The following is a 15,033-nucleotide window of genomic DNA, read 5'->3' as shown; positions in this document are numbered from 1 at the left end:
TAGCAGTTTCTGGGAATTCAGACTCACTGACTTCTCCTTCTGGGCTGATGTCAGCCTAACAGGTGAAGTGCTACTCATAGCTAATTGTGCTTTAAGCTCTGAAATGGCTTTTTATCAGAATTTCATTTGCATGTGATGATGCTAATTTAGTTTGGATTGTGATTTCCCCCTCTTTTAGCAACGGCATAGCTGGTGACCCAGAAACACCTGGTCAAATTGGATCATTATAGCTTTTCTGGGAGGCTTTAATAGCTCTTAATAAATATGAAGATTATGACTGATTTAAAGGCCTTGGCCAAAACAGAGCACCACTATGCTGGGTGTGGTGCCGAACTCAAGAGGTGCAACCAGGTTTGCCTACAAAATGTGCAAACTATAAAAAAGAGCTGAAAAATCAAGGAAAAGAAAGTTTTTTAACGTGCTTTTGGCAGAGAGTAAGATGAGACGCTGAGCGATTAAATGGTTTGTGGAAGGGCACACAGGGCTTTGGCAGCCTGGCCATGAATCCAGATCAGGAGGTATGTAGCTACTCTCAGACCTTTCTGGCAGCATCAATTTTGCTCAACTAACAGCTGTTCCCTCTCTAACATCTGTCTTTAGGGCTCCTCTTAAAGGAGGAGTGAGGAAAATCTCCATGATGTAAACAGCTGTACAAGACAGGGCTGAGGGAAGGAGCTCATGTCTCCTGCAGCCCCACTCCTGGCCCACCTCCTCCTCTCCTCCTGGCAGGAGGAGGGAGGAGATTAATGCGCAGACCTTGCACCCAGCTCTGGGAAGGCACAACTGGATCCATGAGTTGCAATAGTCAAGTTCATGCACATTTGATACAGCTAAGCTGGCTACATTGCTGTGTTATATAAATACCAATTGTGTGTCAGTTGATAAAAAGCTTCCAAGTGTTTAATAACTGGCTTAGGAGTAATTTTTCTGGAGTTTGCTAGCTTTTCCACGGCAAGAACATCCCAGCATTTGGAATCCATCTGCAGTGACTGTGAGTCCAACGTTCTCCGTACAAACATGGTGGAGGAATCTGAGATTTGAACTGTTTATCCCCTGTGGCTCCTTACAAGCATCGGTAAAAGCAATCTTTTTCAAACTTGATGAGACACTGCTTTTTTTCCCATCCTATCTCACATTTTCATTTCCAGATTTACCCACTGGAGGAGAGACTCACTCATGGATACGTGGCCCTTCATCAGTGCTGGTACCATGTTCATTTTTCATGCCATATAGTTGCTGTGGAACAACACCAGGAAATAATACAGTGAGTGAATTTAGAGATGTAAAATATTATATAGAGATTATGTACAGAGACACAAATGAGATTTATAGAGATTTTGCTAATAGGTCTGATTGCAGCAAACTAGAACTTATCTGGGGCTCAAACACAAAATTTATGTCTTTCAGCAGCACCTCTAATTTCTGCAGGAATCTGACTGCTTAAAACAAAGAAAAGAAATATGTAAGCAATTAGAACCCTTCTTTTTGTGGGATGTTTTCTTCCTAGGATAATTAATGTCCTAAAGACATCATCTGCAGTGTAGAAGAATGAGAGGTGTATAGGAGTCCTGAGGAACTAGAACCACACCCGAGTCCTTGCTCTAACACAGCACCGAAGGATTATTTTCAAGTGCAAAAATGGTATCACATGCAGTTTCTTGAAGGTCAGCAACCGTAGATTGGAATTTTTGCATTAGGCAATGTTAATCAGATTGAGGCTGAGCTAATCAAAGATGTGAGGAGTAGGCCTCGGCTCTGCTTGGCAGCATGGAGCTTGCTAATCCAAGTGCCACAGATGCTGAGACATTCCTTCATATGACATGAGCCAAGTCCTGCAAATTGCCAAGTGCTTCCTCTGAAATTCATGGGAACTGGGAATGTGTGGCCCCCGGCAAGACCAAGCTTGCTGCAAATACCCTTTGGAAAGGACAGGGTCTGCATACCAGAGCCTGGTGTAGTAAACTGACTGTGGCCCCAGTCTTGTGATAACCTTCACTTGGACATAGAGATTTGCCAGCGCACAGCTGACAGCAGGATCATGGCCTAGGAAAGCTCCTAAACCATCATGGGGAGCTTGCAGCCCAAGTGGTCACAGATTGAAATTTCATTCATACAGCCCTGGTCACATGGCTCATATCATTTTACAATAAAATGTTGTCTAATACATTAGGAAAGGAAAGCTGACTTTGCCCTGAGAAAGGAAATGTTTTCCCACCATTATTGCAGAAAAAAATCCCTTGCACGTCAGTATCCAGAAATGCACATGCAGAGGCCTTCAGCAACTACTTAACCAGCCTATGGCTAGACTTGGCATTGACCCTATGTGCACCACAGGAAGACTGCACTTGGTTAAACCTTCACACCAAATCCAGTCAGAGAATGGAAAATGGGAGATTTTCCACGCTTTACTTGTGAGTACCATTTCCAGGAGCACACAACCTTGTAAGCTCCAAAGTCCAAGTGGACTGTCGGCACAAGCCAAACACAAGTACTGATGACACCTGCACCCACATCTTAAGCAAAGGTCCCCACTGCTCACCAGTACCTCAGCTCTGCAGAAAGGTAGCTCAGGTACTGCTGGTGGTGTGGTAGTGTCTAGGAAACCCCGGGAGAAGATGGGATCTCACAGCCAAGACCAAAGACAGAAGAGGAGAACCAACAAGTAGAACTGATATGCCAAACTTTTTGCTTATATTTTATGTTTTGTTTGTTCCTTTAGGTATTCTCCTGAAGCCAAGATCACCAGGATGATCATGAGGGATTTTTAAGCATTCTTGCAACACAAAGCTACTGCAAACCCAGCTTACCTGGCAGGTGACGTCCTTTCTTACAGGTGCTTTTTATCTCTGAGCTGAGCAAAGTACTTGAAATATGCTTTCATCTGATCTGGAGGTAGGTTGAGCTGAGAAGGAACTGGCTTGCCAGTCGGAGATAGAAAGGAGATATAGGAACCTTGCATCAGACCTTGAACAGTAAGATGACTGATTAAGCCTGGGAGAAGTACTAATCAAGGTTTACCCAGAAAGTGCCCATGGTTTCCTGTGAATGAAGCTTTGTCACAGGTGTGAATGAAGTTTTGTCACAGAGCCATCGGAGCTGGCCTAGTGCTGGGCTTGGGAGCTCTTGGCACAGATCCATGGCTATCCTTCCTCCAGCACCTACCTGGGTCCTGGGGGTGTACAGCTGTGTTCGTATGGAGCTCAGCATGAGCTGAATTCCCCGGGAGCTTACTTGGGGGTCCCTGCCCCTGCAGTAGTGGGCAGGAGAAACCAGACACTTTTGGGTAATTCTTCATCAGTTCCCCATAAGTCAGTGTGGGTCCATGCAGTGGGACTTATGTTACTTGAATTTTTCCATTATCGGGGCTAAGCCAGCCCTCATAAGCTGGATAATGAAAACTGGCCTCATGTTGAAGATGAGTAACAGAGCATAGCTTTCTGTGGCAGCAGAAGTCAGTTTAAGTGATCGCTTCTCTCCTTACACATTTATTGCCCTATTTCAGCCATTAGGTCCCATTAATGTTGCTGTTCCCAAATCACGCCTTTTCAGGGGAAGATTTTTTTGATGTTATTATCATTGTTATCATATTATTTGAGGGCTTGATGCAAACTCCACTCCGAATGAGGGAAATGTATAAAAGGAAGTTGGCCTCTTCTGACAATCGGGCTCTACAAAACACAAGGATGAACATTTTGCAGTAATGGCTGTTGCAAAGGTCTTGCTAGAATATGACCCTTGCCTTGCTTTTGAGACATTCAAAACAGGTATCCTTTTGACTTTTGCAGGCCTGAGTTGACTGCCAGATGATGCAGGTCTACAAATTACATTTGGTGTCAGCTCCTAGGCTGACAGAGATCAGTCTTGCCTGGGGAAATGAGTGATAGTTAGCCAAGTGCTACATGACTTGCCCTGCAGCATCATTTAGTCATACTTAATGACAGAAATGGCTGAAAACGGTGAATGCTTGCTGAACGTCACCCAGCAGCTTGAGATATGGTGAGCCACATCACGTACAGAGCCTTACCTCCCTAAGAAGATACGACATGAACACCCCTCCTTGGGTTATTTCGCCTGTTAATAGTTTACCACATTCATATGAGTGCAGTCAAGCAAGACAAGCACCTCTCTAGACATCCATAAAATAACTCATTTTACAAGCAGGGTTCCTTTCCTCTGTTCTCAAGAAAGTAAATAGAGTTGATGTGCAGATTTTAAGTTCAGAAAGAACCGTTTTGACAGTCTAATCCAGTAGTACCCAAGCTTCTTGCTGGACTTCAGGTTTTGCCGGTGCTAAGGAAGGACCTACTGCTCAAGTTCAATTTCTCTGTAGGAAACCCAATATTTCTAGTGACTCTGGATCAACTCTGCATATTCAATACACACAGTGCTGCCTCAGAGAAGACATGATTTGGTGCAACCTGTTGCCTCTTGGACTACTCAGGTACCTGGCACTGGACACCTTCTTTGCCAAGCACTCTCTGTCTTTGGATTGGTACAGGTCTATAGCTGACAGACCAAAGATAGATGAGAGATGATGGTGGGGAGCAGGTACATGAATTGTGCTAGGGGTGATGGACCATGCATAGGACTTGTGTCCCCTTTGCAGTCCTGAGTTGCCTCCGAAGAGAGTTAGCTGAAGGAAGTATCTTGATGGGTCTCCAGCTGGTTTTTTTTGGATTGAATACTTCTGATTAACTAATACCCCGCAAAACATGGGCCAGAAAACCTCATTCTGGGGCTGCCAAAGCCTAGCTCATAACTTGTGTTGCAGTGCAAGTCTCTTACAAAGCCCCATGCGGCCTTGGCCTAAAGCCTCCAGCTGCAAAGTCCTGCCCGCAGCATTGTTGTTGGCTTGATTTTTAACCTTGATGCCATCGATGTCTCTCTCTCTGGTGACTGTACCAACCAGATGTCTCATGTCAATATACATGTATCATGTACATATTCAGTGTACGTGTAGCAATATATAGTGTCTGAGAAGCCCAGGGCTTCAAAATGGTGCCTGCACAAATGTCATAAGTATTATTGGATTGAATTTAATGGACATTGGAGTTGGGTGGTTGCTGGCCATGAAGACATGCAGCAGAACAAGGGAACAGGGTATGACGTGATGGCTGTAGATGCCAGCTAATAGCTAATCCGGAGTAGCACTGGGAACTTACTTTAAGCACAGAGTAGCTCCATGAGCATTTGTAAGTCCAGCTACCACTCTGAAGCATGTTACATGAGTTTGGAAAGGAGAACAGCGAAAGCTTGGTCCCGATGCAAATGACAGCCAACTCCCATTAGCTTTATTGGAACCCTGACTTTATCCTGGGACTTTAAGTACCGCAAGCTGTTCTGTGCAGATGGACCTCTGATTTCGTTCAGAGCTTCGCTGTTTTTCCTGGGGCCCCAGATGGCTCAGAGATCTGCCTGCACAGGCTAGCTTGCAGGACTAGAGCAAGTGCTGTGAGGAAGGAGCCAGCACAAGTGGTGTCTCCTGCTTCAGAAGGACAGCAGCATGATTTCACTTGGCCATTTGACTTTCCAGACTCTATCCACAGGCCTCTGCGTCGTGCATGGAGTGGCTGAGTCAGCAGGTACTAAATAGGAATCAGAGGAAGACAACAGCAAAATTCAAATATATTTGAGTTTATTGCTGAGCATAGCTTGAAATTCCTGGAAGCTTTCAAGGGTGACAAGCAACGTTAAAACCCCACTATTTATATTCCACCTTTTTCAAATGTCACTTGGTGGAAAAAAGAAAGGACCTTCTCCAATGTGTGGTGAAAAGGTCCAAACTACTTCAATTTGGGAATGCGATGCTTCCCACCAGGCCTTTCCTGGGAAAAAGCATTTCCCGGAATTTTTGGGCATTACCAATCCTGGAAAAGTAGCGCTTGAAGCCATGAATGGTAGAAGGAAAAAATAAGAAGATGTCTTATATGACCACAAGATGGCAGCTGGAGTCTGGTAAGTTTTTTGCAGGCATGGTAGCTCCCGTGGAAAAAAACAGTAATTTGCCAATCCATTTTTAAATCGCACAAGACAAGAGCCTGCATTTGGGAATATGCACCTGCACCGCTTCGGCTTTGAACGTTTCATGTGTGTGCTCAGAGCGAACAAGCTCCAGCATATCTGATTACTCCACTCATTCCCTGGCTCCTCTGAGCCTTCCTCGATTAGTCAGTATCAAATAAATGGTTTAACTAATGTAATCCCCGTTGATAGGAAAACAGCAGTGCATCTGGTTTAACGCTGCTGTTATGATCTAGTCTGCTCCAACACCTAATTCAACAGAGATCTGTAGTCAGACCCTCTGCCCCCCATCGTGCCATCACCAGCTCTGTCTGCAATTTCTCCTGAAACTGTACTCCTCACTCACTGCTTTAAATTGCTGATTCTATATGTTGTTAAATGGTGATTGTGTTTCATTCCAGAAGAGACCACATTTCAGCAGCCGCTTAACCAAGCCCTAGAATGCCCTTCATTTCTGCACAGAGGAATTAAATTCTGCAATTTAATTCAGCTGGGCTCTGGTTCTGCAAAGGTCTGTCATGTGGAGCAGTGCTCCCGTGTGCTACCCCAGCCAAAGTCTGGGAGATGATTCATGGGCAGAGTTAAATACCCACCGACACAGGCAGAGTGAGGCCTGAGATTTCTCAGCCTTATTAGCATCCTTATGCAGCCCAGAGAAATGTGAACTGGGAAATGGAGGTTTAGGGATGAAATGAATGATCCTGGTAGAAGAAAGACGTTAACATTTGCACACAAGGATTTTAAGAACACAGAAGAAGCCTATGTGGCGGGCAAGATAGCAATTTGGAAGTCCTGCTGTAAAGCCGTTTGTCTAGAGCCAATATACATGAAAAGTGTCAATGTATTTGGCTGATTTCCTCAGAAGTGACAGCATGGTGCGCTCAGTACAAGCCTTTCTCAGCTGCTGAGCATATGCCAATGTGGCACAGGAATCCTGTCATTTGCCTGATGGAAAATATGCTGACATTTCCATATTTCTGCACTTGTGAGACCTCTACTTGATGGAAAGTGATAACTTTGGTCCATCCCAGTTCTGTATCTCCCCAAGAAACCCTTGTTTTCCTACTTGTGGCAGTAGTAAGAGTTCGTTCTGCTGACTGCTGCAGCACCAGTGCACTTAAAACCTGCCGAGCAAGCCCATGGAGCGGGTAGTTCTGCCAGCATGGATGGAGGCGTAGGAAATAGCAATGCTGGTAGCCAAGTGAAGGGAGAAAGAAAAATGTTATTTGCTCATGCTGGAGCTGGAGGAGTTGGTGTTTCAGTGTCACATGATGACTGGAGGTTGATGACTGGAGCCAGATGACAGATTAGCACCTGCCACTTCAGAACCACCTTAAAAAAAGAAAAGGTATTCAATTTATGATTCGCATTAGCATGGCACTCTGAGATGCTGTCTGATATGGGGTGACAACCGGAGCTAGAGGAAGGTGAAAAGTTGACCCACATCCTGCAGAGTCCCCTTGTTGCCCACTACCCCACATAGCTGGCTATGCTGCCCACGACATCTCCTGCCAGAGGTAAATGTACCTGCTCCTCCTCCCCGCACCATCTTGCTTTCATGTGCCATGAGCAGACAGTTCATAGGAGCTCTCATGCTTCTTGCCACAGCAGGAGGGATTTCTTGGCAATACTGCAAGTGTAGGAAACAGTCGTAGTGGGAACACTGAATAAGTAAGGCGGAAATTGTTATCGGCCATGGAAAAAAGGTGAAGAATCATCACAATAATTTCTTGCATGATTTGGTTCATGAAATGGAAACTACCACTGCTCTGCACGAATTTGTTTAGCAAGCTTTCTTCTTTCCTAAGAGTGTAAGCTTATTTTACAGGACAAGGGAACGCAGCCAGATATAAGCTGTTAGCTTCTTTTTCCCTGACCTACCGTGAGTTATTTACAAAGGTTTAGACCAAGTTAAAGCAAAGATGAATTTCTGAGCCTGCCGGTTAATATCTTGCAGCTGCTCTTCTGAGGCCTGATCCAAAGACCAGTAACATTACCAGGCACCTTCCCTCTGACATCAGGGGGCATTAGGCTGGGATTTATGCATTTGGCAGAGGTTTTCTAATAATTTATTTAAACACTGGAGAGATCAACAGTGATTCAAATGAGGCTGAGGGTTCAAGATTAGAGCTCTCTTGGGTGCCACGTCTTGGGTTTGCATCTTGGTTGTAAATGAGGCACTAACCTTGTGAAGGATACTGTTCTCCTGAGAAAAGGACAACTCCTTACCCCCTCACCCCTCATCTCCAAAGCTGCTGTATCCCAGTGAAGTCCCCTTGCTGTCCATGGGGCTCTGCAGGCTCTCAGGAGCCAGGCAGTAGAGCTAATACTCTGACAGATTCACTTTTCCTCTGTCCCAGCCCTTTCTGAGAGTTACGTGTAACCAAAAAGCTAACTGTCTGCAGACAGAGGCAGGTATCAGCGTGTTGAAACAATTTACCCGTGCACTATGTTTCTTCGGGCCAGCCTATCTCTTGATGTGGAGCTGATTCTGCAATCAGAAGCTAAGATACCAGCTGATGTACCACACTGAAGAAAGAGGGAATTAAGAGAACATGAAAGTGATCTTGTAGATCTCATTAGGGATAGTGAACCACAAGACTAGAAAGCCACAAGGTAGTTAAGGAAGATACACAAGTAAAAGATGTAATGGACAGGAGATAACGGAGGTTTGGGTCATGCAAAGCTTACAGGAGACATTGAAAAAAGTTAGCCAGCATCATCTTTTGGTCTTCACAGAGGGCACATGTCACTATAATAAAAATATTTCAGCCTGCAGTGATGGCCCTGGGCATGCAGCTCTCTTAGGAGCTTGCTATGCAGCTCCTGCTGTGAGATAGGACCCTGGAGGAGGACTACGACTCTGCTCTGCTAAAACATACTGTCTTCAAAGTCTTCACACTCCCTGCAGTGTCCCCTAACCCCCCTGTCCCCTGCTGCTCGGTACAAGGCAGACACCCAGACAACAAGGAGCTGGAGCATACCTCAGCTGCCTGCACCTGTGTGCTTATCTTATCAGCTGCAGACCGTGCCACAGTGACTCATGCGTGTGTCAGATCAGGGCAATGCGCGGAGGAGCGACCTCACAGGTGCGATGGAGCTCTGACCACAGCAAAGCTCAGCTGCCCCTGGCTCCGGCCCTGCTCTGTTCCCACGGTGAAGCGTGTTCTCACAGTTCCTCCCTGCCTGTAGTCTGTAGGTGGGCTGTCGGGACACCGGTCCAGCTGCACAAGCAGCCCAGTGCCAGTTATACCCTCTGCTAGAGAGGACCCAGCATGAGGCTGCTGGAATTTTTTTTGCCTGCCTGTTGTGATTCGCCCAGGGTCTCTGAGGAAGCGTGAAACTGATTCAGAATTGGTTCTGTCCTCAAAGAGAAAGCGCATGCATTCCGACCTTTTTCCTCCACGCAAAACTGTCCAAACAGGCTGCTGCAATATTTTGGAGTGAGTTTATGAGTTGAGCATGGATTTGGCAAGCTAGCAAGAGAAAAACTGGGCAACCTTCTAATTTTAAGTCCCTTGTGCATGCAAAGAGCAGCTCCTTGATGCAACGTGCTCCCTTGCAAGCTGTTAGGGTGGCTGGATGCTCTTCAGCTGCTAGTTGCAGATCTTGAGCAAGCAAGCTATTTCTGCAGCCTGGCCTGGGGAGGTGCTTGCAAAACTACTAGCCCATCCTTTGGTGCAGTGCATGGAAGCTGGGCTGTTAGGAGCCCTGCCTACCCAGAGGCAGGTGCGCAGCTATGCCCCGCTTGTTTGGAGGCCTTAGGATCATAAACGGAGCTGAAAACTGGGACATCCCGGAGGGTTTGTTTCCACTGACATCCCCAACCATTACATGCTGCGGCTCAGAAGGCTAAGTAAGAAAAGCAAGTGCAGCCATTACCCCAACTCTGGGAAACTGGTATCTGGCACTTTCTTTTCTGAAGGTGCTCCCTTTGGTGTCGCTCCCCCGTGTCTCTCCAGCAGGAATAAATGGAGGGATAAATCGGTGCTTTCTCAGCAGAGCCAGCAGCAGGAGCGCGGAGTTCAGGTTCCCTGTGTGGAAAGGGCATCCAAGTCGTGGTACCTTTGGCCATCAGAGGAAAGTGCGCTCCTGCCATCTCATGGATGTCTCAGAGAACAAGGAGGAATTTCTTAACAGGAAGAGGGGATTATGATGAATTTTTCTTCAAATCTATTTCAACAGTTGAGAATTTAGCTAAGTATTAAATAGATTAATTTTTTTTGCCTTTGTGCAGGCTTTTGATTATGCAGTTGTCGTAATGAACTCAATGTGGTTGTTTCCGATTTGGCCCTGTAGCATCTGGCAGGGAGCCTCCGTCTGAATGCGAGTCTTGCTGCATCCAGATTTGATTCCTTTTCCTTGGCACGGTTTTCCCTCCTGCTGATGGAAGCTTTAAAGAAAAAAAAAATACCATGACATCTGAAACACTGCCAAAAAACATCAACATGCTTTCTGGCTGCCATCTATTGTGCAATGCAAACCTCTTAAGATTTAATATTTCTGAAACTGCGGTGCACCTGCTTGTAAGAAAAACTACCTTGTCACATGATGAAATGTTTTGTTAAATTGCTTTTTGAAATTGATTAACTTCAGAATGTAGATTTCTTCCCTTTCTCCCCCTTTTTCTTCCCCCCTACCCCTGATTTCTCCACGAAATAACACTTGCTTCTAAAACTGTAATCTGTAATTATATGATGCATTTCCCACCCTCTGGTTTTGGCAGATGCATGTCTTCTATCTATGGCGAGCATTTCAGTGGCTGGGTGCGTTTGGTCTCGTCCTGAGGGCACTGCCTCCTGCTGTAACCAAGCACCAGTTAAACCCCAGCTTGGCGCAACTAGGAGTTTGCCGGTGCTTGCAAGGTCACATCGGTTCAACCTGGCTCTTCACTACTCATCAATGGACTGAAGAGGGCTCTGCTGTCTGGCCGAAGCACAGCTCACCCAGCTACCACAAAAGACATTTTCTTTTGCTATTTAATTTTTTCAGTTGCTTTCCAAGGTAGATTGCAGCTCCACAGGTGCTCTGCTGGGGCGGGAATCTGAGCTGGAGTTGGATAGTTGCAGATGGGCTCAGGTGGGCTGGGAAAGCTCAGAGTGGCAGTCTCCTGAGAGGCATGTGGGATCCCTTCATTTGTCTCCCACCTGGTAGATCAAAGTAATGCTCAGCGATAACTGCTAGCAAGTCGCCTTCCAGGTGTCACAGAGATAAGGCACTTTGCTCAGGTTACACTTATCCCTGTTGCTAGTGCTGTTGTCACTAAAGCAAGCACAAATGACTTGTGTTCGCCTTGAGGACTGGTCTCAAAAGACCATTTCTTAGTTTTTAGAGCGGTGGCAGCATGGGCTTACCTCCACCTCCACCTCCCTTTGTCCAGTCATTCGTCAAGGACATTTGCGCTTCTTCAGAAGCCTTCCTCAGAAGGTTACACAGAGATAGAAAGGGGGTGATTTCTCTAAAAATAACAAAGATAGTGTCTTGCTTCTAAGTCCACTTCTGCCCCAAGATCTAACAGTTTTGGCCCAGGACAAGAGTGGGAGTGTGGAGTCTGTTAGGTTGCAGCACCTGAGGATTCATGTCACCTTTATGGTTGTTTTTTTCTTTGCATCTGCCAGTTACACACTGTCAATAAGCAGAGATCCCCTGGAGGACAAACACAGGCTCTTTTCTTACATACCTGGGTCCTTTCTGGGGTGTTTAAACAGCACTGAAATATCACTATTGCTTAAGGGTGGGTTCCTGCATATGACTAGGCTGGACTGGTCCTGCTCTTCTTTGACCTCAGAGGTGCAAGTCTGTGGAGAACACGCTGGGAGCTTCTCCAGGAAGCAAAGGTGCATCTGGGCCTTTGCTGCTGAGCTCCCAGCTTGCTCCAGACTGTCAGCTCCTTCCTCCTACAACCCGCAAACTGCTTTCAATTCTCCTCAACTAGAAAGGTCCATTCAACAAAAGGGTTTGTTCAGGCTCCTCCCCTTCCGCAGCTCCATGGCCTTTGAAAGGACTAGGGGGAGCTTTTTGGTTGCATGCCTGTAGCTGCTCCATCTGAAATAAAGGTTCCCTGTCACTATGAGGTGCTTCAGAGGGAGGAACTAAGCAGCTGAGTGTATGGTGACTGTGGATTCACTTGGGTGGGTCAGAATTAGGAATCTTCCCTCCACCCGTTTTACAGGTGAGGAGCTGAGATGTACAAGGGCAAGGAGAGATCTGCCCGAAGTCCTGCAAGAACTCAGCAGCAAAATTTGGTACTCCATCCACTAGGTAATCCCTTCCGTGTACGTGTTAGCAGCCTCTAGTGTTTGACCTCTGGCAGCAAACTGAGGCAAGGAGGAGTACATACTGCTGCTCTATATCTTGTGTTTGTGTTTCTGACCCCTGTGATATTTAATTATAGGACTAGAACATGGGGCAACCTCTTCCTTGTGCTTGGCTGTGAGCTATTGTAGGGGTGGGTGGCAGCTTGTGGTAAAAGACAGACGCGCCAGGCTACCAAACCACTTGGTCCTTTCGGCAGCTGCCGAATAAGCTTAGACCCATGGAAAGTTTGTCAATATTTATCCTTGCTGCATATAGCAGATGAGCGTTAGCAAATTACAGGCTGTACCACCACAGACAAGCAGGCTCTGATTGTGCAGAGCCGAGCTTGCCAAATGTCCTCATTGATGTCGCCTTCATCAGCTGTGCTCGCTAGTAAATCAGCCACTTCATCTCAATGTTTGCCTTTGTGGATGAGCTGGGAATTATCTTGAATTGCTGCTGACATTCTCATGCAACCCAAAACAGGGGTGGCAGTACAGAGGTCACTGTATGAGGATGTAACTTACTCTGCAGCGGTCATGTCTGATAAACACTTTGGACATTCAAAGATGTGCAGCCAGGCCTATCTTTGTGTATGAGTCCATCTATTTGCATTGGCCAAATTCTCTTCCGTAGACTGAGGCGGAACATTTTTGCCCCAAATTGGCCCTTCCCTTTCTCTCGTCCATGTGAGTGGAAAGGCTCTGCCCAGGTCCACGCTCAAAGCATGTCTGGTGTACGTAAGGGGTTTAGATATGATATATGAGACATGAGTGAAGCACCCACTTTCCTCACAAGCAAGCATAGCAAGACCTGCCAGCTCTTCCCTTCCCCACACTTTGTGGAGAGCATGTTCTGTTGCTGCTGGTGGTTTTGGGACAGGATGGTGGGTTTTGTCTCTTGCCGTCCTATGGGTATAGGCCTGACTCCTTTTCATGGACTCACTGGCCATGAATCAACGCGTTCAAATGATAATGAGTGAAAGGGAAGGTCTCCCCTCCTGCCTTTTCCATCTTGCAGTTGAGCAGACACAACATTTCTCTTCATTTGCCACAGAGCAGTGCAGGTCCCAGTTCCCATATTGTGAAGCCCTCTGCCATAAATCAGACTGATAGGTTTATTCTCTACGTAATGGGAAATTATGACAAATGCAGCTGTATAATCTAGTTAGTAACTCACCATAATGACTACTTCTGGGGTGATTTATGATTTTTGTCATATGTGAGCTTTCAGAACATTAGAGATTACATTTTTCACACTTTTTGTTGGAATCTCAGTTTATTAGACTTTACTGCAGCATTAATCACTTGCAGTACAACTCCGGACTTCACAAATGTATCAGTTCAGCATGAAAAAGGCAGAGAAAACAAGAACTGTTGTGAATTAATGAGCCGGATAACATGTCTCTCATAAGCAATGATGAAACAACCTGTGTTCTTCTTCAAACCGCAACAGAAAGCCTTGAAATTCATGAGTCTTTCACATGATACAAGCAGTGGCAAAGAAGCGAAAAACCTCAGCCAGGCTTGAAACCTGAAGGATCTGGGAGGCCGAGTCTATTCTAATTAATGGTAAAATGATGTGTGAATCTGTCCTACATGTTCAAATAAAGAAGATTGATTCTCAGTTATAATATGGTTTATAAGCAAAACACTAGGATTATATAGGAGAAATGTATGTGTCGTGAAACAATCTGTAAATCAGACAGGCAGTTCCAAGGTCTACTGTAAAGGTCTGGGAAACTTTCTGAGTTGCCATCTGAGGAGCCCAGTGTGGGATAAACGAGACCAAAAGGCCATCATAACCAAACTTTCTTTAGTTTATGCTAGTTTTTGCAATAGACCACTCCTGAGCTGAGAACAGATAATGCTTTGTAGTACTCCAAGAAACACGTTGAAAATGAGATCCATCAGAAACAAGCAGAAAGAAGGAGTCGGGGTGATGCAACATGTTCCTCATCAGGGAGGTACACAGGATCCTACTGCTGTCTGCTGCTAGGGGAGTGGATGGGTGCAGGTCTATCTTGGGGTAAATCAACTGGGTTTAGTGAGCGGTTCAGGGAGGTGGCTCACAAGTCAGCTCAAACCTTCACTAAAAAAGCCTTGGCTCGTATTAATGGGCCTCAACACCCGTCTGGCTCGGGTTTTCGGTGGGTGAGTAAGATGATCTGCAGGTGCTCAGGAGTATCTCTGTTCATCGAGCACCTGGAGAGCTGCAGACACTGATAACTGATAACAGCACCAGCTAGGGAGGTGACCTGGGGTTGGAGAACTAGTCATGGTGTCTCCTTTCTGCTGCTGCTTTCTGCTAAAGATAACAGCCTGTTACCAAGCCAGTGAACACCTCTTCTAGCTCAGCTGATAAAAGGTTGATGGCATTTGGTGCTGCTGGTCCCCATTTTTGTCTGCACTCTTCTGCACAGTAAGGAGAGGCAGGTTCCCCTTGGAGCAGAGGACACAGCACCATGCCCGAGATGGAGGGATTTTGTCTCCCCAAGCTGGAGCTGAGACAGACAGCCAGGCAGAGGCACCTGGAGGTGTCACAAACCCTCTGCTGGGATACAGCCCTGCCCCGTTAATGTGAGAACAGGAGACTGAACCACACCATAAACATGATGGGACCAACCCAGGCCGCTGTGCTCGGGGCAGTGTGTCTAGAGACGATAGGTCCTGCCCTGGGCAAAGCTCCTTTAGACAAGCAGGGAGCAGCTCAAGC

General features: G+C 46.2%; 1 long non-coding RNA gene across 1 annotated transcript; it reads left to right on the top strand.

Moving 5' to 3' along the window:
• The first annotated feature begins 1,148 nt into the window (after positions 1–1,148).
• LOC138067328 (uncharacterized) lies at positions 1,149–11,859 on the top strand. The gene is made up of 3 exons (XR_011141201.1): positions 1,149–1,264; positions 2,720–2,833; positions 10,748–11,859. It is a non-coding gene; the product is annotated as an uncharacterized lncRNA (long non-coding RNA).
• Positions 11,860–15,033: the final 3,174 nt, after the last annotated feature.

Source organism: Struthio camelus, chromosome 5 (genome assembly GCF_040807025.1).
Source record: "Struthio camelus isolate bStrCam1 chromosome 5, bStrCam1.hap1, whole genome shotgun sequence".
Lineage (NCBI taxonomy): Eukaryota > Metazoa > Chordata > Aves > Struthioniformes > Struthionidae > Struthio > Struthio camelus.
Note: the sequence above shows the minus strand (reverse complement) of the source record. Positions and strands in the feature narration are given on the sequence as shown.